This window comes from Pezoporus wallicus, unplaced genomic scaffold (genome assembly GCF_028554395.1).
Source record: "Pezoporus wallicus isolate ANWC-B61680 ecotype Strahan unplaced genomic scaffold, APGP_CSIRO_Pwel_v1 contig_3858, whole genome shotgun sequence".
NCBI classification, from domain to species: domain Eukaryota; kingdom Metazoa; phylum Chordata; class Aves; order Psittaciformes; family Psittacidae; genus Pezoporus; species Pezoporus wallicus.
The window spans coordinates 457,029-476,865 of NW_026638754.1; the positions used below are offsets into that span (position 1 = coordinate 457,029).

General features: G+C 37.2%; 1 protein-coding gene across 3 annotated transcripts in view; it reads left to right on the forward strand.

Moving 5' to 3' along the window:
• Nucleotides 1–19,837, forward strand: part of FOXP2 (forkhead box P2) — a 417,586-nt gene that overhangs the window by 105,700 nt on the left and 292,049 nt on the right. For all 3 annotated transcript variants that reach the window (XM_057412171.1, XM_057412163.1, XM_057412167.1), the window contains exon 3: nt 17,848–17,931. The gene's annotated coding sequence lies outside the window, so the exon portion shown is untranslated. The remainder of the gene's footprint in view (nt 1–17,847; nt 17,932–19,837) is intronic.

A 19,837-nucleotide genomic window follows, 5' to 3' on the forward strand; every position in this document is an offset into this window, starting at 1 on the left:
ACCCTTTGGTTAGGAGGTAACTTCTGCATAGGAAAGCTTCAGATTGCTATTCCACCAATTTTTTCTGGGTAGCTACAAGCAACAAAGAGCAAACATTGCACTAATGTTTTGATGAAGGATGTAGATATGGATGCACACCCATAATTTAGATTTTTTTTATCAGATTTTTTTGTACATAGTTTTTCTGGTGATTGGTTTGGTGGTAGGTGTTTGCAGATGTTACTGAAGTCTATAGCCTCGAACTCTTAAGTCTCACACAGCTGTGGGGATGTCTTTCAGTTCCCTGGCTGAGTATGGCATGGAGAGCAGGAAGAAGTGTTAGAAACTGTAACTCCCATCATCTGTAATTCTTAGGGAGTAATTACCACTATCTGTTTTATTCCACTTTTGGAGTCTGAAATGTGGCCTTCTTGTAGTATCTCAGAATACTTCAAAATCACAAAATGATTAGGAAAAAATTACATCAAATGTCCATGTAGTCCAGGTTTTTTTTTAATGCTTTTAGTTGTTAGTCTGTTCCCCATACAATGATACCCTTGAAAGTATCTTTCTCTCTAGCTGTTTTCCCCAGCAACCCATACGAATACTGCCTTTTGCATTCTCACCTCTTTCTTTATTCTCTTTGAAGAGAAAGTGATTGTCATTCGGATGACAGATGATCTGTGCCATCAGTCAGTTTTCAGTTGTGTGTTTTTCTGTCTTCATTAAGCTCAACTCCTTTTTGTAATTTTTGTCTTTTAATTCCTGCAGTTTCTTTTTTTCCCTGTATCTCTAAATACCTGTGATTTGATCAGTCTTCAAAATCTTTTAAAATACTGATACATAATTTTGCCATAGAACCCCCTGTTCCTTAAGCCCTAAAAAGAGTTTATAGCAACATTGTTGGCAGTAGGGCTATATCCTGCTTCTTCCACATGTATTCTGTATGTAACCTTTTGAATAGCCTATTTTTCTGTAAAACTTCAAAAGTAAATTTAAATATTTTTAATTCCATTTTGAAGTTTCACAGGTTATTGCAGTAACTTTTCTGTGGTTATTTGTAGCTACATATATGTTATCTCTAAAATAATTTAATTTTTTTAATTAAATAAATAGCTTGAATTTAAACAAAATCCTCAAAGAATCCAAGATAACTGCACACACCAGTATGTCTATTTCAAACTGGCTAAAATTTCTATTCTGACTTAAAGCTGTATGTCAGCATAGTGTGCCATGATGAAGTTACACTGGCAGAATGATCCGAAGTGACAGGTGTGTTGAGGAAAGCAGACATTTATGAAGAACCATTTAAAGGTGTAAATGTCTCATGCTATTCTTTACCAGATATTTTTTGAAAAGCTAATTTCTGCATTTTTAATGCGTTTGGTTTGAGTCTAGTGGTACGTTAAGTCCTGATTAATTGAACTCACATTACTGGGCAGTAGTATGTAGGTATGCGTTGCAGGTACCCAAAGATTAATGCTAATGAGGTTAAACCCAAAGTTTTACAGGAGGCATTTTCTTAGATGCTGTTTTAAGCTAAACTGCAGAAAACATTAACTGGAAACCCAAACACATTTGTTTATGTACCAGATGTGAGGTTTGTAATGCAAATGCCAAACGTGTATTAACTGGTTTGATGCTGAATACCAGAACATCTGTTACCAGAGGAGTTACCAGATGTGCCTGGAAGACCTGTATTTTTGACATTTCCTCTTTTATAGAGGTATTTGATAGGGAGAACATACTCTAATGGAAATCCTTGAATGCTGCAGCAGAATTTCAGTGCAGGACTACTAAATAAAATTGGTGATCAAAATAGGAAGCAGGGTATTTTCAGATGTTGGGCAAACTGTGCAAAAAAGGGGGCAATGTAGATTCTAATCTTTCAGCTGCCTTTCTGCCCTTCCACCATCACTTGTTCAAAAGTCTTCTAAAGGGGGCATTGATACAGTCTTTACTAGTGTAAAATTCATTGGGCAGTCTAATGCATGGTTCTGGGTACACCTATAAGGAGCACTGCTGCCACTGTGTTGTGAAGGCCTAGTAGAGAATAAAGCAAAAGCTCATACTATCAGAGATAATAAGCAGATAGTTTTCAGTGCTGGAAGCAGTAAACACATTGCTTGTTGTGTGAAGCTCATTTTCTGTGGGTATTTTTTTTTGTTTGTTTGGTGTTGTTTTTTTTTTTCTTTTTTACAGTAAAGATGCCACAGGACAGAAACATGAAGATCAAAAATCTCATATTGACAGAGATGCGAAGGAAGTATTTTATTTTCTTCTCAACTTTTTGAAAGAAAACAAAACTTCGGTAATTTCTATTATGAAGTGTCTATATACAAGGAAAATCAGTGTATTATGACAGCCTTATTCTAGGTGCCTGTGCTAGCAGAGTAGTATCCATAAAATCTGTTAATAGTCACTGGAGAGGGACAAGCTGCTTTAACGAGCACTTCAGACAACTGTAGTTTTCTGTGGTAAATCTCTTAAGATTCTTTAGAAGTGTCTTTTTCTTTCCTTCCACTAACTGTTTGAAGGCTTCTATTGATTACTGTCATTTGGGGACCTAAGTTGGTCTGAACTGGTTCTAGATATGTGGCAGGTGCCTTCAGGTTAGGATTCTATGATTCTGTGATTCTATGATAGAGATTCAACACAAGATTAATAGAGCCACTAGAGCCACTTTTAGTCAGATATCATTTTAAACTAGGTTGATGATCTTAGTTCATGCTGATCAGTATTCATGAATATAGTTGGTACTTTGAATATCTTGAAAAGAATTGTAAAACAGTTTTGCATATTATGAGTTCAACATGATTTTAACTATGCTGGTATTGCTGCTTGAGAACAAACACTTGGCATTATTGCAAACTTGGTCAATAAAATATTTGTATCAAGTCATATTGTCTACTTACAGTTATGAAGCAGGAATGTTCCATCAAAATTTATGGAAGTTCTCCTTGGCAGTACTTGGAAAACAGCAGGAAACTATGCGTAGAACTAAACCGCTGTCCCCTGTACCCCAGGACATGGAGAGTTTGCTGCAGTATTTTTATCAGGTTCTTGATTTTATCTAAATATAAGTATTTTAGAAGTGTGAACCTATAAATTCTATTTACATTTTGTATTAGTTCCAAAAAGATGCTGCACACGTCCATAAATATTCTTCTGAGCCCTATCTGGACAGTACTGAACAGTGAGAATGATTGTTACTGAAAAAAAGAGCAACTATACTGGGAGTCTCAGCACTCTCTGTAAGTTTTCAATTGCAGGTTAGCCTTTTTTCCATCCCATTGAATGTCCTTAGTGTGTAAATGGGCACCAAGTCTAATGACTGTCTGAGACTGAACCTTGTGTCTTACAACCTTAGACTTCTGATCCTACTTGTGCTGCATACTGCTTTCACAATATAAGGTCCAAAGGAAGTATAATGCAGTTATCGCTATTTCAGTAGCACTAGGAGTGATAGGGTGTGATTCTGGCATCAGGCTTTTCAGTGTAGTTTATAGCAGTTTTGAATTGCTGACGAATTTCCAAATATTGATGAATACCATTAATGTTTATGAACTCTTGATATATCATTATGGTAAAAGGAAGACTTCAATTCAGCTGTCTTTATTTAAATATGTCAAATGTTAAATAAAACAAAGCAAGCACCAGACTTCTAAAAAAAGCTTTAAAAAATACCAGGTATTTTTGTATTTTATGCCAATAAAGGAACTTGGTTTGAGCTCCAGCATAGTCCTCCAAACACAGCTGCTTTCCAGGCCATGGTGCCCTCAGGTGCCTCCCTCTCACACCTTTTGGTGTTTTTTTTTAATTCACTGCAGTGCTCAGATATGCTTATTACGTCCTTTACCTAACTGCTGTCTGTATTGTGCAGATTGCATCTTAGTCCTTGTACTATTTCCCTTCTATTTTCACATCCTGCATGCTCATACTGTAGCATAAGGAGATAATTGAACTCATGTTGCACCACGTTTTGTGTGCAGCTTTTTCTAAATGCTTTGTGTGCCTCTTCTGTTGAGATAAGTCTCAATTTTCTTCCTCCCTAATGACTACATTGAGGATTTGCTAAGAGTGCAGTGACAATGCACGTGAAAGAGCTCTCAGTATCTGAGTGATGACACTTCAGCAGCTAATTGCTCATAGAATTTTACTTCATGAAGCAGTTCATACACCTGTTCAGTTCAGTACATTACTTTGGAAATCTAGATGGTGGGTGAAGCTTTGCCAAAGTGTATGAGATACATTGCACAAACCACAAGTGCAATTGGAATTTATAACAGTCAGCTCTGAATGGTTCCCTTTTCTCCCACTGTAAACTCTACCAGTAGTAGAGGCAGTCAGTACTCTGCCAGTACTGACAGAATGTGTTTATGAAAATTCTCAAGTTTTTACATTATTTTGCTTCATTTGTCATTCTGAAAGATAGTTTCTGCTTTTACTGAAAAGGACAGGCAAAATTACTTACTAAAAAAGTCATCTGATTATTGTGAAATCCTGTGAAATTATGAAATACATTGAGTTCAGGTTTTGAAAGGATCCTGAGAATCAACGTGGTGAGTTATTTCATGGAGAAGAAAGAATAGACAAGGGCAAAAAAAAAAAAATATGATATCATATCATAGCTGTAACACCGTACTTTTCTTTGCAATTTCTTTACAAAAAATATTTAAAATCATAACTGCATTAAACTTGCATAGCCTTTTCTTTGTGGCCAGAAGTCCTGTGGCAGTTCACATGAACTTTTGAGAAAGAAGTGCATCCTGAACCTTCACAGTGATTTTTCTAAATTCAGGAACAGTCATAGTTGGAAGTATGCTGTAATTTTTAGATGAAGGCTTTTACAAATGTTGCCATCCTTCAAAGCAATTAAATAGAATACTAGATTTTTTCAAATATGGATTTGTGAAATTCTGATGTGATTGCCAGTTTTTCATGTAAGGGCAGTGGTTGTCCAATAGCTTGTCCTCTGGTATTCATATCAGACATATATATTTTTTATGGTTATGGCTTAATTGTCCTCCTTAATGTCTTTGAGATTGTATGTGTAAAACTAAGCAGAATTTATCCAACAAATAGGTTCAGCATAGTCTGATCATCTGGGAAAGTGAGCATGCTTGCTTTTTGAGAAACCTGTTTTTTTCTAGAGTTAAAAGTGAATATAACACATTACTTTTTAAATGTTCTTACTGATCCCGTTATTCTTTCTGCACATTTTGCAAATAGGATGTGATGTTTTGAGTATGCTTCAGGCTTCAGTAGTTTGTATAATGTTCTATTTTCTGCAGCAAAAGCATGTCAAGGTGATCTCTGTGGGTGGTTAATATTTTCTGGAGTTTATTCTTCAACCATGAAAATATGCAAAACTGAAGAGCTTGTGGTATGTCATATATTTAGGTATAAACGAATGTATTTTTCAATTTAATTTTCATTTAAAATAACGGGGAAAATGACACGTGTAGCAGTGTATATATATTCTTGTATGTACTGTTTGTTCATGGGTGAACGCAGCATTTGTCACTCCTGACTTGTGTTTGTGGTTATGCTGGTGAGCAATTCTTGTGGTAGCTTCAATTGTAATATCATGACAGTATAGTTTACAAGTATCATATAACTGGGATATTTTAAAACATGATGTTCAAAATCATAAAAAAGCATGGGAGGGGGTAATCTCAAAATTACTGAATGTTTGCATTGTAGTGGAAATATCCTGATTTGTTAGGCAGGCTTTAGGTGTTATTTTGGTTATTTTCAATTGTAATTGCAAAGCAATTGTAAAAGAATTACAGGAAACAGCAATCACATCACTGTAAAATAAATGTATAAACACTGCAACAGCGTTTGAATAGGGAAGAATTATTAGAAATCTGATTATTGAAAAACTGAAAGAGGCAGAAGCTGAACGTAATGAATGCTTTCAGTTTACTGTTAACAGTGGTAACAAGAAAAAAATGGAAGTGAAAATGCCAAATATATCCATATACATAAAATGCATTTGATTTATAAAAAAGGAATATTGGAAAAGCTACCAGGCATTTCAATTAAATGCATAGTTTTTTTTTCTTCTTCCAAGACTAAAGCAAACATATAAGGAAATTAACTGTTACTAAGAAATAATAATGTGCCTGCATGCTGATTGCCTGCTGATAGCATGTTTAATCATTGCTTCTGTCTTTCTTCTGTTGCTGTTTCCTTTAGCCTCTGTCTCTGGGAAATTGTATTACTGCTGTTTGTATGGCATATAGGAGAAATGAGTCTTTAGTAGTAAATGGGAACTCTGAGTGTTTTTCAGGTATGTCTTACTAAGGTTATCCTCTCTGGTAGAGAGATAAGATCCAAAAGGTATCTGCAGCAGAGATCATTTTGTATTTCCCTCACCATTCCTGGCAGTTTGATTTGCCTCTTTAGAAGTCTGGGAAAGCCACTTGGAGTACCTCCAAGCTCAGGTTCCGTATTCTCAATGAGAAATTTGTTCTTTTGGAGCTCAGGCAGTTTGCAGAATCTGCGAATCGCTTTGGTGCACACCTCTGGGCATCATAAGGAATATCACATTAATGTTATCCAGCAAGAAGAAAAGCAAAGCTTTACCTTGTACAGTTAATTGGTCTGTAAAAGAGTTGCAAATATATCAAAACCAGAGAATATATCTGTGCTTAGATTTCTGGTGCTTGTCACTCTGCGCAACCCTTTCACTTCTCAAGATAGGAGGACAACTACATCTTGTATCTGAGAAGAGGTTTACATTCAGCATTCTTGCCTCATCCCTTTCTCATACCACAGGTGGAATGGGAAATTGGCTGTAAGCCTACCTACACAGCAGCTCTACTGATACCAGTGGCAGGCAGAGTTGAGTGAGGTGCCACTGGAACCGGCTATGTCCGGCACCTGGCCCCTCCTCACAAAGGCCACCTTGCAGCCCCCTGCTGCCAGTGCCTCACCACAGACACCCAGTACGATGAATTATCTATAGGGGACATAATTTTTCTATGCTTTTGGGTGAAGTGAGCAGCATAAACTTAAATAAGGTATCTCCTGTTAGCTCTGCTTGTGTTAGTGAATGCTGCCCAGGGAAGAGACATGCCTGACAGAGGCCTTGAGGTTAGGTGGGGAATGGCCTACTTGGTCTGAAAACCCAAAACTTAATAGTTAAAGTATATTGCTAGCATAGCTAAACTGCTGTTTTGATAAAATGATAAAAAAACCATGAACTACTTTCTTGCAAGGAGAAGCCTTTATTTGTCACATGGCAAGATACGGAAACTAGAAGGTATTACATAGTAATTTTCTGTGGAAATGTAAATGTAAGGTTTTATGTTTCATTTTCCTCATTTTAGAGGGGAGGGGACTTATTTTTTCAGGGTTGGAGAGTATATGTTTGTGCCACTTTCTGTACAGTTTGAACTAAAAGCAGTTTAGGAACAGAGCCCATGTGTTACCTGACAGTTTTTAGTGAGTCCTAGTGGGTCAGTGGAAAGACTTTCCTTCTGGGGTGTTGGATCAGACTCACATCCCTGACAGGAATTTCCACAGGATCATATTCGGTCAATTGTCATAAATTAAAATTCCTTGGCTCAGTAACAGCCAAAGTGAATGATGTTACTGGCAAAAGTAATCACATTGTACCTTTTTGAAGTTCTTACCTGCCAAGATTCTCTTACCATATGCATTTCAGTCATCCCTCTTTAAAAGAAAATATGGTAATATTTGGGAAAGCAAAAATGTGTTGGTTAGCTTATTAATATTTTACTTTATGTATTTCGTATTGAGTTAGTGCAGTGTCCAGAGGTGTTTGTATGAGGGACATTTTATTCATGCAAAATCGATTGGTTGAAAGTCACAACAGGAGGATAAAAATGCCTGTCTAAGAAAATATATAGCTTTTAAAATACAAAAGGTGTCCACATTTCCATTATGTTTTGATTTGTATGTTTCAGATAGAAGTTACATAAGCAACGTGTGCTTCCTACAGTACAGGAGGTTGCTATGGGAATTGGTTTACTCATTTGTTATAAAAGTTGATGCAGAAATGAGAACTTGTGTAAATGCCTAAATTAACTTGTGCCATTCATTTGCTTAAAAATTGTTGGGTTTTTAAGTCCATTAAATAGGTTAAACTCATTCCTGCACTCTTGCTTCTCCATGAATAAATACATTGGCTTACCTTAATGAAAATCAAAGATTTGATCAGTCTTCTTTGGCTTTTACTATTGGTTTAAATCAATAGAATAAGAGGCTTTGCTGCTGTGACAATATTGTCCAAAAGGTAATTAAAAATAGTTGTAGAAGGTGTTACCTCTGTATTTACTGTGGGATCACATACAGAAACCTACTGAGTGTGAAGATTTGAACTGCAGTTCTGCAGGTATGTGAGACGGTTTCCAGAAGTTGAAGGCAACATTGGGACCCTGCATACAGTACGTTTTCTAAAGCTGATTTCAGATTTCTTTATACAATTTAAAGTTCTTGTCCCAAAAGTCACACTGGATCTAGAAAAGTGTGGACAGAACACAACCACGGTACTGCAGACCAACTGCTTACAGCAGCCAAGTAAGCGTGTAATTACTTTTTCTACCTAAGGTCCAACTTAGAAACTAATCACTCATGCAAATTTTTCTTCATGAAAGATCAGGTTGTTATCTGCAAGTTATTACATACTTCATTTTGGTAATGAGTGATACAGGAGGCCAGTAGGACTGGGTTTATACTCGTGTGTCTTTACTGATGTTCTTACCCTGCTCTGTAGCAATTAGCAGCTAACATAATACCTGTGACTTCAGTTACAGTTACAGTTAACATGTGCATTTATGCTAGTTTTGAACAGAAACGTGTATTAAAAAAAATTTTTAAATGTTTTTTCTTAATTGAGGATCCTGTTGTGTTGATGAGAGTTTCTGATAACAAAAACGGGTCAACTTCTTTGAAGTACATCTATGAACCTCTGTCATGTGGGCTGGATTTCAGGGAAAAACAGTAATTTATGAAATATCCGCAAGAAAATTATTATATAGAGATAAGAGTTTACAGCAGTTTTTCTTTATAATTAGTAAGGAACCAGATCTTTGTAGCTCAGTAATAAATTTTGTAAGAAATCACCCTTTTTTTTTTTGTTTTGAACATGTGTCCAGTAACTTGGTTTGCTAACTCTTTGGCTGGAGTGTTGGCCTCCCATGCAACGCCCTTCCCATGTTTGGACTTCTTTTAGATCTCTTTTTTAACCTGTAGCATCATAGTCTACATAGTTAGTGCCTGTACAGAAGTCATCTGTACTTTTGGACTATTCTGTTTTCTCTGGATCATAGAATAGTTAGGGTTGGCAAGAACCTTAAGATCATCAAGTTCCAACCCCCCTGCCATGGGCAGGGACACTTCACACTAAACCATCTCATCCAAGGCTCTGTCCAACCTGGCCTTGAACACCGCCAGGGATGGAGCATTCACAGCTTCCCTGGGCAACCCATTCCAGTGCCTCACCACCCTAACAGGAAAGAATTTCTTCCTTATATCCAATCTAAACTGCTCCTGTTTAAGTTTTAACCCATTACCCCTATCACTACAGTCTCTAATGAAGAGTCCCTCCCCAGTATCCCTGTAGGCCCCCTTCAGATACTGGAAGGCTGCTATGAGGTCTCCACGCAGCCTTCTCTTCTCCAGGCTGCTTCTTTCTCAGGCTGTCTTTATACGGGAGGTGCTCCAGTCCCCTGATCATCCTCGTGGCCCTCCTCTGGACTTGTTCCAACAGTTCCATATCCTTTTTATGTGGAGGACACCAGAACTGCACACAATACTCCAAGTGAGGTCTCACAAGAGCAGAGTAGAGGGGCAGGATCACCTCCTTTGACCTGCTGGTCACACTCCTTTTGATGCAGCCCAGGATACTGTTGGCTTTCTGGGCTGCAGCACACACTGAAGCCAGCTCATGTTCATTTTCTCATCGACCAGCATCCCCAGGTCCTTCTCCACAGGGCTGCTCTGGATCTCTTCTCTGCCCAACCTGTAGCTGTGCCTGGGATTGCTCTGATGCAGGTGTAGGACCTTGCACTTGTCATGGTTAAACTTCATAAGGTCATAAGGATCTTCTACAGGTCTACAATAATCTGTTTGGCTGGGGAGGAAAAGAGAGAAAGAGTTATATACTGGATTCTAGATACTGTGGCACTGCCACTGAACTTGCACAGCTGCAGTGACTTCTCAAAAAACTTGTGATCATCTGAGACATGGCTTTCCTTTTCTGGAATGTTGACTCCTTCCCAATATGTCTCATGTATATTGACATGCACAGACTGTTGTAGTCTGCACGAAGTTGGCTACAGTGAATTTGGGTATTGATCACTAGTTTTCTGGATGTTGTGTAGATTTTTTAGGACTGACTTCATATTACCACCTTTCTTTGATATTTAGTCAGTTTTGAAGCAGGCATTTGTCCATTGTTATTATCACTTGTTTTCCTTTAGAGATGTTGATGGGATATTGACATAAAAATTATCTCTTAGAGCTCAGTTTGTCATTTTGTTCTCATCTTTCCTAATGGCACTTCAGTTTATACAGACCCTCTCATGGAGATCTCTGAGGAGGATGTCTGGCCTAATAACTTCTCCAGTCTCCTTTGCCGTGGATGCAAACCCAATTTTTCTGTGGCTTTTTCTCTCTGCCAGCCCTGGCAGAAGCCTCTAGGTGGCTGTATGTGTGAGATTACTCACTAGGTCTAGTCCTGACCCCCAGCATTGGCCTGTTGTGCTACGGGCTGGAGCTGCCCATAGGGAGCTGCTGGTCCCTGAAGCCCTCTAACCTATTACTGTGTATTTATGTTTAAGCCTCCCAGAGATTACAATCCTTCCTGTTTTCCTCACTTTGACAAAACCCAAAGCTTTAAATAGGATGCCTTTTTCTTTCTAATAACCTTCTTCATCCTGTTTGCTCATGATAGCTCCCTTCTCTGGATTTTCTCAGTCTTTTTTGATAGGTTGCATGCATTTGTTCTGAGCTGGCAAAAGGTGTCTTTAATCAGCCTGTGTGCCACCTGTGAAGATGTGACTCTTGTAGCTGCCCCTTTTTTCTTCCTTGTAACAAGCTTACTCATTTTTATTCAGAGACCCTCTTTGAAATAATGGTAGAGATTTTTGTCTTTTTGTTGCTCCTTCAAGAACATAGATTCCAATCTACATCAAAGCAGTTATTGACTGTGGGTAGAAATTTACTTTGGGTTGTACCCCAGCCTGTCATGTACTCCTACAAGAAGGCAGAAATATCTAACGGCCCTAATATTTACCTGCCATACTTACGAGAACATTTTTCAGAGTTATAAAGGTGTTCTGTTCCTTAGGTGTCTTTAGGTATTTTACGGATTTGTTCAGAACATGGGTTATGGTTATAGCCTCTGTCTTTCTCAGTATCTTCTTCCTTAGCCATTGTTGAAGATGGGTCTCTGGGCTGTTTAATGTGAATGGGCCATTAACTTCTATATGGATCTGATAATCAAGAGCAGTCATTCTGTAATTGATGTGGGGAAAAACAAACCAATCAACCAACCAACCAACCAACCAACCAAAACCCAGCTGAATTGTTGAGCTTTCCCAGTAACCTGAATTGGTCCTTATGAAAATACAGCATAGATGAAGACTTTAAGGTAGCTTATTTGGTAGGAGAACATGGTTGCCCAAGTAGGTTGAAAAGGTTAGGACCTTTACTTGCTTGTTTGCTCGTTTGCTCTTACAGTTAGTTTAGCTTTTTTGTTTTTTTTTTTCTCCTCATTTGCTTTTTGGTCTTTACTTTAAAAGCTTTAAGGGGTGTGTGTCATGTTTCTGGCAGCTCGTGGACATTTTTTGGTGTATTTTCATTGATTAGGGAGGTTTTGCATTGTTTGGAGGGTGGAGTTTAACAGTTCTATGTTTCTTTTGCCCTGGATGCTGTATGTGTGGCTGTTTATTTTTTTTATATTTCATTGATTTTGTTGTGGTTTCAATTTATTTAGATGGGATTTTTGTGGGTGGTGAAGAAACAGGAAGAGGTAGAGCTCTGTATGTAGATGCAGAACTATGGTGTCATTGGAATAAACTACCAAGTAGCATAACAACATGAATGGTGGGAGCTCAATGATGGATGGTGCTAGCCCTACAGAAGAGTCAGGAGGCAGGACAAGAGGCAGGAGGGTTGCCGTTTACATGAAGGAGCAGTTGGACTGTGTGGAGCTCTTACGTGTGAAAGTTTAGATTCAATATAAGGCAAAAGATTTTAAATGAAAAGACAGTTATGAAGCAGAACAGGTTGCCTAGAGAAGCTAGGCTGTGGAACTGCCTTTTCTGGAAAATTTGAGGATGCATCTGGCTGATGTCCTAAGTGACCTAGTCTGAATTCAGGTACTGCTTTATACAGTTTGGACTAGACAACCTCCTACTGTGAGTGAATGAGTCTGTGATATGATGCATGCATCATGGCAGAGGGGTCAGGTGCTCTTTGACATCTTTGGCATTATGTATTACTGATGTATAAATCTGTACATCCATAAGTACGTAAGACAACCCAGGATGATCAACATACTATGTGCTCTTATGAGATAATACTTTTTAAAGGAGTTATTTCTATGTTTTCGTCAAATAGTATTCCTGAATCGCATCTAATCATGTAACATGAGAAAATGGGAGAAAAAAAAATCTAATTCTGGAAAGAATTCACAAGATTGTTGTGCCATTGTGTTTAGGGTATTGTAGATCGAGCTTTTTAGAAAATAGTCAGTTGCTTTCATTTTTGGTTATATTCTTCTCCCCCAGTTCCTGTAAGCAGCTGCAGTTTGTTATGATGAGAAAATTCAACAGGTGGAAAGTGGTTCTTCTCTGAGCTGTCTTACAGTATATTGTATGTTTTCAGCAGAAAGCCAGACGCGCCTGAAGATAAAGTGAGGCATGGTATCTCTGCACGTTGGATAAATTGGTCAGAAATCACCGTGAATGTGATATTGCTATTGTGCATACTTATAAGATTAGTGTCAACACTGTTTATCATGTAAGGGCAAGTAAAGCAAGTTAGACTTGCCTCAGGGGTGGTTTAGTCTGTATACCCAACTGTTCAGAAGAGAAGGCTGAGGAGGCTTTTTTTTTTCCTTTGCTCCAGGCTTCCCGTTTATTTGTACTGTCTCCATTTTCTCCAGTGTGCCTTGATAAGCACAGGTAATCAAGTGTCCTATTAATCTTTAGGATATGTAACACCTAAATGGAGCATTCTCCCCTTCTCCAGACCACATATAGTTATATGTGACCTGTACATCAGTTACACAGTGAATGGGACATATCAAAGGTAGATGATATAGTTAGTCTATGTCATTTTTTTTTCTGACACCATGCAATTTCTGAGGCATTAAATGCTAAATTTTTAATGCTTTTCTGTAAATTTTATTCCTTGCATAATTGCATGTTGTCTTGATTGAGTACAGATATTTTGATAAGAAAATTCTGTAGTGTGAAAATTCAAGATTAATTTTAGTGCTGTAGAATATATATAATGTGAAATTCTATGAGTACGTAGCATTTGTTAAAAATTTTGGAAAAGGTGCAGTTGGGGAAGGTTGACAGATCAAGAAGCATTCAGGAATTTATTGTTTTCTGTGTGCCAGGTAAAAAAAAAAAAAATTGCTTCTCCTACCACTGCCATAATTCTGTTTGATGTTACTGATGACAACAAAATTCAGCCTTCATTTGTCTAAGTAGTAATGTAGAGTAGCATGTAAAAATTGGCTAATGAGATCACAGTAGTATGAAGGTCTTTTCATAGGCTTACTTAACTTTGGAATGATTATAAAACATAACTACTAATTTATTTTCATGTTCTTGTTAATTATAACAGCATTTAGCAGTGCTCATCTGGTTATGAGCTTTTGAGTATTTGTCACGGAAGTTGTCTAACTAAATACTTGGCTTCAGGAAGAAAAGCAGTAATTTTTTCTTATTTGCAGTTCTGTAGTTTACATAGGATTCTTAAAAAATGTATATTTTTATAGGGTAAATTAGTGTCTTGAAGTAGTTTAAATATAACTAAAAATACATAGGCTATTAAGTAACTTTAAATATTTTTCTTTTATACTTTTAGAAAATCTTCATTACAGATTGTGTGTAAATGATGTATTTTCAAATAAAATCCGGGGTGTCCTGTTGACATAGTGCAGTTTAAGACTTGCTCAGAAGTCCTGTTATGAATTAAGACTTCTTTTGTTTTTAATTGCATGGAAGGTTTATACAATGGAAAGGTGGAAGCTGTGGGTACCAGTGAATGTATATGCCTTTAAAATTATAGTCAGTCTTTCTAGCAAGTAATTCTTGCCTTACTGAAACCAGTTGTATTGTTGGCACAATCTATCTGATTTAAACCAAGTATATCTGAAGATGCTTTATATAGGTAGCCCTCAGCCATGTTCTAAAATACTCCTGAATGCTTCCAGTGCTTCACTGGAAAATTTCATACGAATACCCACTTTAAGCAGTAACACACGGTTTGAACCATTTCTACTATAGAAGAAACGTGAGCAAGTTATGCTTACGTGAAATAGAGACACATCACAGTGGCTGTTGATCTATCAAATAGTAGAGCTGCTTAAAGAGATGTGGTGTTTTTTTGTGAGGTTATTTACATTTTTAAAAAGACCAAAGGCCACCAACAAGTAGGTTAATGAATAAGACCATATAGTATCAACCCCAAAATTTGCCATAGGGCCAGTGTTCACACAACAGGCAAGCTTATCCTATTGGTTTGTAATCAAAAGTCTAAAATGAATTGAGAGGTGAATGCAACAAATGTGTTAAAGGGAGAGTTTTGTAGCACACAGCCACTGTATTCATTTATTTAAGCCCAGTTTCAAAGGAATGTCTTAATCTAAGAATGAATTTGTCTCTTGAATTATTTTTATATTCTAGTGACTTCTGAAACAACTGTGACCATTCAAATAAAAGCCAGATTCTGTTAGTTGGGCATATAGGGAACGATGCTTTATTATGTAAAAATCTAGTGTGGCATATCATATGACAAAATGCTACCTGAACTGCATCTGCCACCTATGTAGCTTCTGTGCTAGGTGGGTTTCATAACTGTTACACACTTTATCATTAGGAGAAAAAATACACTAGAATTCCTCTAAATCTGTGTTTTAATAAGAATCTTTAATAAACATACATATCATATCAGTTCAGATACTGTCCAGTTCATTTTTCTGTTCTCAGATATTGTAGGAGTTTGTGGTATTTCTTTGTGTGACTCAAATTTTAGGGACCTGAGTGGAAAGTCAAGTGTCATGCAGGTGACTTTGAATTCAGTTGTTTTCTACTGTTCAGATGGTAAGGGTGTTCCTGCCTGAGTAAACAACACCACGTTAAGCTGTCAGAATTGCTTGAAATTTCATCTACTGCAACTGTATTTAAAAATGAAATTCTGTCTGGGTGTTTTTAAGGCTTTGGTTGGCGTGGTCTGTGAATTTGAATGTAAACTTTTAGGGTTCGGTTGAAATGCAGATGGAATTGTTAGATACTGAAGAATAGAAAAAATATCTGTCAACATGGGATAAGTGAACAGTGTCATCAAAGGTGTACCTGCTATGGTGCAAGGAGTGGAACGTGCTGTTATTGTTAAAATGGCATGACTGGAACAAGTTAGGTTCGGGTTTCAGCACGGAAAGAAAAGTCAAATCAATGTTTATAACTAAAGTAATACTGTTTTTCAGAGGTAGCTGCCTTCATCATGTAAACCATGCTGGAATGTAGTGTATATAAAACGTAAGTCAAAAGATCTAAGTTACTAAAGGTAAAAATTTGTACTGGTAAGAAGAAAATTGGTAGATAAGGCGTGCATCTGACTTATCTGTCACATCTGCTGTGTGTGATCCTGCCCATTTTAAATATTCCTTACTGACTTCTGAAAAATGATAGAAATCCTGATAACTAAAAAAGACCAAAGGTAAAATGATAATAACAAAGACTGAGTATGATTGTTTTTCATAGTAAGACTGATTTCTTGTAAGAATGCTATATCTAGCCAAAATAAGTCTTGTTTTGATGTAAGATTTCATATAACTGTCTTAGCTTCCTTTCTGAGTTGAAGCACAATGTGTTTAGTATGATCCAAGCTTAAGAAACCTATTTGTTTTGACATAAAGGAATATAGAAAAAGGAGAAATACAGAATACTGATGTTTGAGCCTTACATATTAACATCTGTAAACAACACGTATTGTTGAAGAAATAACCATAAGGTATATTTCTGTCTAGACATCAGGTGCACAAGAAATTTCAAAGATTCAGAGCAAAGCTACACTTGCAATCTTTTAATAGGAAATAGGAGAGGAAGAGGAATGCTGCTCTGTTAGTTGGACATTTCCATTGTGGATCCAGGTTGACCATACGACCATCAAGCCAAGTTTCATTGGCATATATTATACTTTTCAACAACTTTTAAGAATTGCCACCCACCTTCACCTCCTCATATTTACCTTAGATTCTTACCCATTTTTAACATTTTCTTCTTTTTTCTCTTTGTATTAAGAGCTCATAAGATTTCCTTCTCGTTTCCCAGTGCTGTCCTACTGTGCAGGGCTTTCACGTAGTGTTTATTCCTCCAGCCTGTCACTCTTTGCTCTTCTTCACTTGCTGTACTACAGAGGCTGCTAGGTAGCTTTCAGTTTTCTAGGAACTTCGACCTTCCCAGCAGGTTTTGTTACACTCTACAAACAAAGGAAGAAGTTAGAGCTGCAGCTCTTTTAAATGTCCAAGCATCTTGTAACAAAGCGTGTATTACTAATGCCAGTTGGAACACAGATTTTTTTTTTAATATTTTTTTAAAACTGTGAGAAAGCAGGCTTTTCTTTAAAATTGTACATTCATTTTACTCTTCAGTCTGCTTCTGCATGACCTTGTCAGCAAGGAACAATTGCCAAGAGGCACCATTGAGAGGCCGGTAGCATCAGCTTTAGAAGTATCAGAGTTTCAGGCATTGAGGCTGTGTCTATATTAGTAAATTAAAAAATGCTTGGAAGTATTTCCAGGACTCTGCCACAGTTTTGTTCTTTACAAACTAACACTGTTCCAGAAAATTCCCAGATGTTTATATGACAGTTTGTGTGCAGCCCCTCTGTTTTGGAGTGCATGTGAGTATTCTAGCAGAGATGTAGGATTATCTGTGTTACTTGATTGCAGCAAAGAGAAATGTGCTCAAGCATATATATATATATATATATATACACATATTTAGATCAGGTAATCTATATATATTTTCTACTTGGTCTGCATGGTCTTTATTTCTTTTGCTGTGTCCTACCTTCTCCCTTCATTGCAGTCTAAGCCTCAGAGTTGTTTTTCTTCTCTTGTCCTTTTGTCCTTCCTAAAATGTATATAGATTTAAATTTCATTGGCATGCTGTCTCCCAGCTTCTGTTCCTTCCTTCAGATGACCCTGTAAACTTACTGGTAGTGATACTGCATGTGGTTCTCTGTCTGGAACAAACTACTTCAGGGAAGCCTCCCCCTTGTTTGCCTTTGGGTACTTTAGTAATAAAAATAGAATTAAAAAAATAGGACTAGACTTTGGGTGATGCTTTATCTGTCCCTGTACTGCAAGACAGAAACTTGATGAACAATTATATGTCTTTGTGGACTACATTTAAGTTGACTACTTTTTGAAAGAATCTTTCTCTTTGAACTTGTTTGGTATTTCAACCAAAATATGTCAAAATGCAAAAATTAAAAAGTATAAATCCTTCCTGTTTCTTTCAGAATACATATGAATCAGCTTATGCACATCTGGAACTAATTAGAGGCTGTGATAAAGCCAAATTCTGTGTTGTTTCCATTAGATTATGTCTAAATAACTGTAAACATTTCTCTTTGTCTTGTCAGGATGATGGTATTGGAATTGATTTCGGGCATCACTTCAGTTCAAGGTTGAAATGAAAAGATTTCTTTGAGGCTTAGAAGAAGCAGGTGAGTACCCATCAAGAATCACAAGTCTTATTTTGCAACTTCCATTGGTTCTGGAATTTCTGTTCTTGCTTACCAGCCCATATTTGAATAGTTGATCTCTGCGTCCTCTGATTCACTGAGATGTATGACTGCTTGCAGTATGACAATATAGCAGAGAGTATTTAAATCGTGTAGGCCTTCCCTACATGCTTGTTCAGTGCCTGCCACAAAAATAAGTGAAAACTTGTTTTTTCACCAAGGTCTGTGAAACTCTGGAGTTCAGTTTCACTGTGCAGTTTCATTACATCAGCTGCATCAGGAGTATGATAATTAAACTAATTTGGTCAGAAAATTCTTTTACACTTGTATACATATGTATTATAATAAACTAGATTTTTGAAAGGCAAGATTAAATAGTAATTCATCCTTGATTTTGGATATTCCTGGTTTCCTGAAACTGGGGTGATACCTGTTCTGTTGATAACCAGGAATATTCGATGATGTCAAGGACCATGAGTTCAGGTCTTGTTTGAATTGCTATGTGTGTTAACAGTCTGAACCTGCCTGTGAAGGAGCACTGTGAGTACTACCACCATCGGACTTGGCATGCCTGCACTGAACACCTTCCTTTGCTCCAGACCTTCACAGCAATCTTGAGTGAATCATGTGCAACTGATACCGTTTTTTTTTTTACTTTAGAAAGGTCTAGGAAAGGACATAATGAAGGAGTTAGAGTAAGACGAGAGCTTAACAAGCCGCTCACATCTATTTCAGATTTTTCATACTTGAGATTGCAATAAATGATTAGTCTACTTGTTGAGTGTTTCAATTGTCCACATTTTGCTTTTCCTACAGGGGTAGAAAATTCCTTGAGCATATTTCCAGAATTTTTCAAATTCAAAATTCTAGGCAATATTTTAATGTATAAATTGCAAAATTTGCTCAACTCGTGCCTGATACTAAATCTTACAGATGCAGATTTAAACTGTGTACAATCTAACTCACCGTAATGGTAACCAGGCCTAATTGCTTCTAGGTACACCGCTGTTTCCAAAGTAAATATGTATTGTTTCCCTGTTTGTCATGTGCAGTAACTGCTAAGCTATTATGAAATAATAATTGTTGGAGCAATCCTGTTAGGGTGGTGAGGCACTGGAATGGGTTGCCCAGGGAGGTTGTGAATGCTCCATCCCTGGCAGTGTTCAAGACCAGGTTGGACGAGGCCTTGGGTGATACGATTTAGTGTGAGGTGTCCCTGCCCACGCAGGGGGGTTGGAATTAGATGATCTTAAGGTCCTTTCCAACCCTAATTATTCTATGATTCTATGAAATGCTAAGATATACCTATATACTCCATAATACTGATATATCCATTGTCATGAATTGATGACCCAGAAAGGCAAGAAAAGTAGTAGTTCCAAAGGAGTTAATGATGGTGAGAGTAATTAGTGCTGAAACTATGTTCATAACAAGTTTTCTAAAGTTTCGCCCTCTGGGAGGAAACAGACTTTTTACCTAATTCAAAGCAGTGCAAAACAAGACCATCCTGGTGTGTGTTTCACTGTGACTGTCTTTACTCATGGAGTAATTAAAAAGGAAAATTCCTTTCTTCAGATTTAACTTCACCTTCTGCCAAGGACTTGACTTGCTGGCCTGAAGGGTACTGTGTGAAGATGGTGAAACCATAAAAAGAAGAAAAGATACAATATCAGCTTTAGCAATGTTGTAAATAAAGGACTATACAGCTCTGTACAGGGAAACTATAGATGTTACTGCCATAACCTATAAATTTGTGTAAGGCTGTACGTTAATGTGTAATAATACATTTTCAAAGCGGTGTTTTTCCTTACTACATAACCTAATGGAGAAAACAGTAAAAAAAGTCAGATTCTTTGCTTTCTAGGTAGCAATGGAAATATGACTGGAT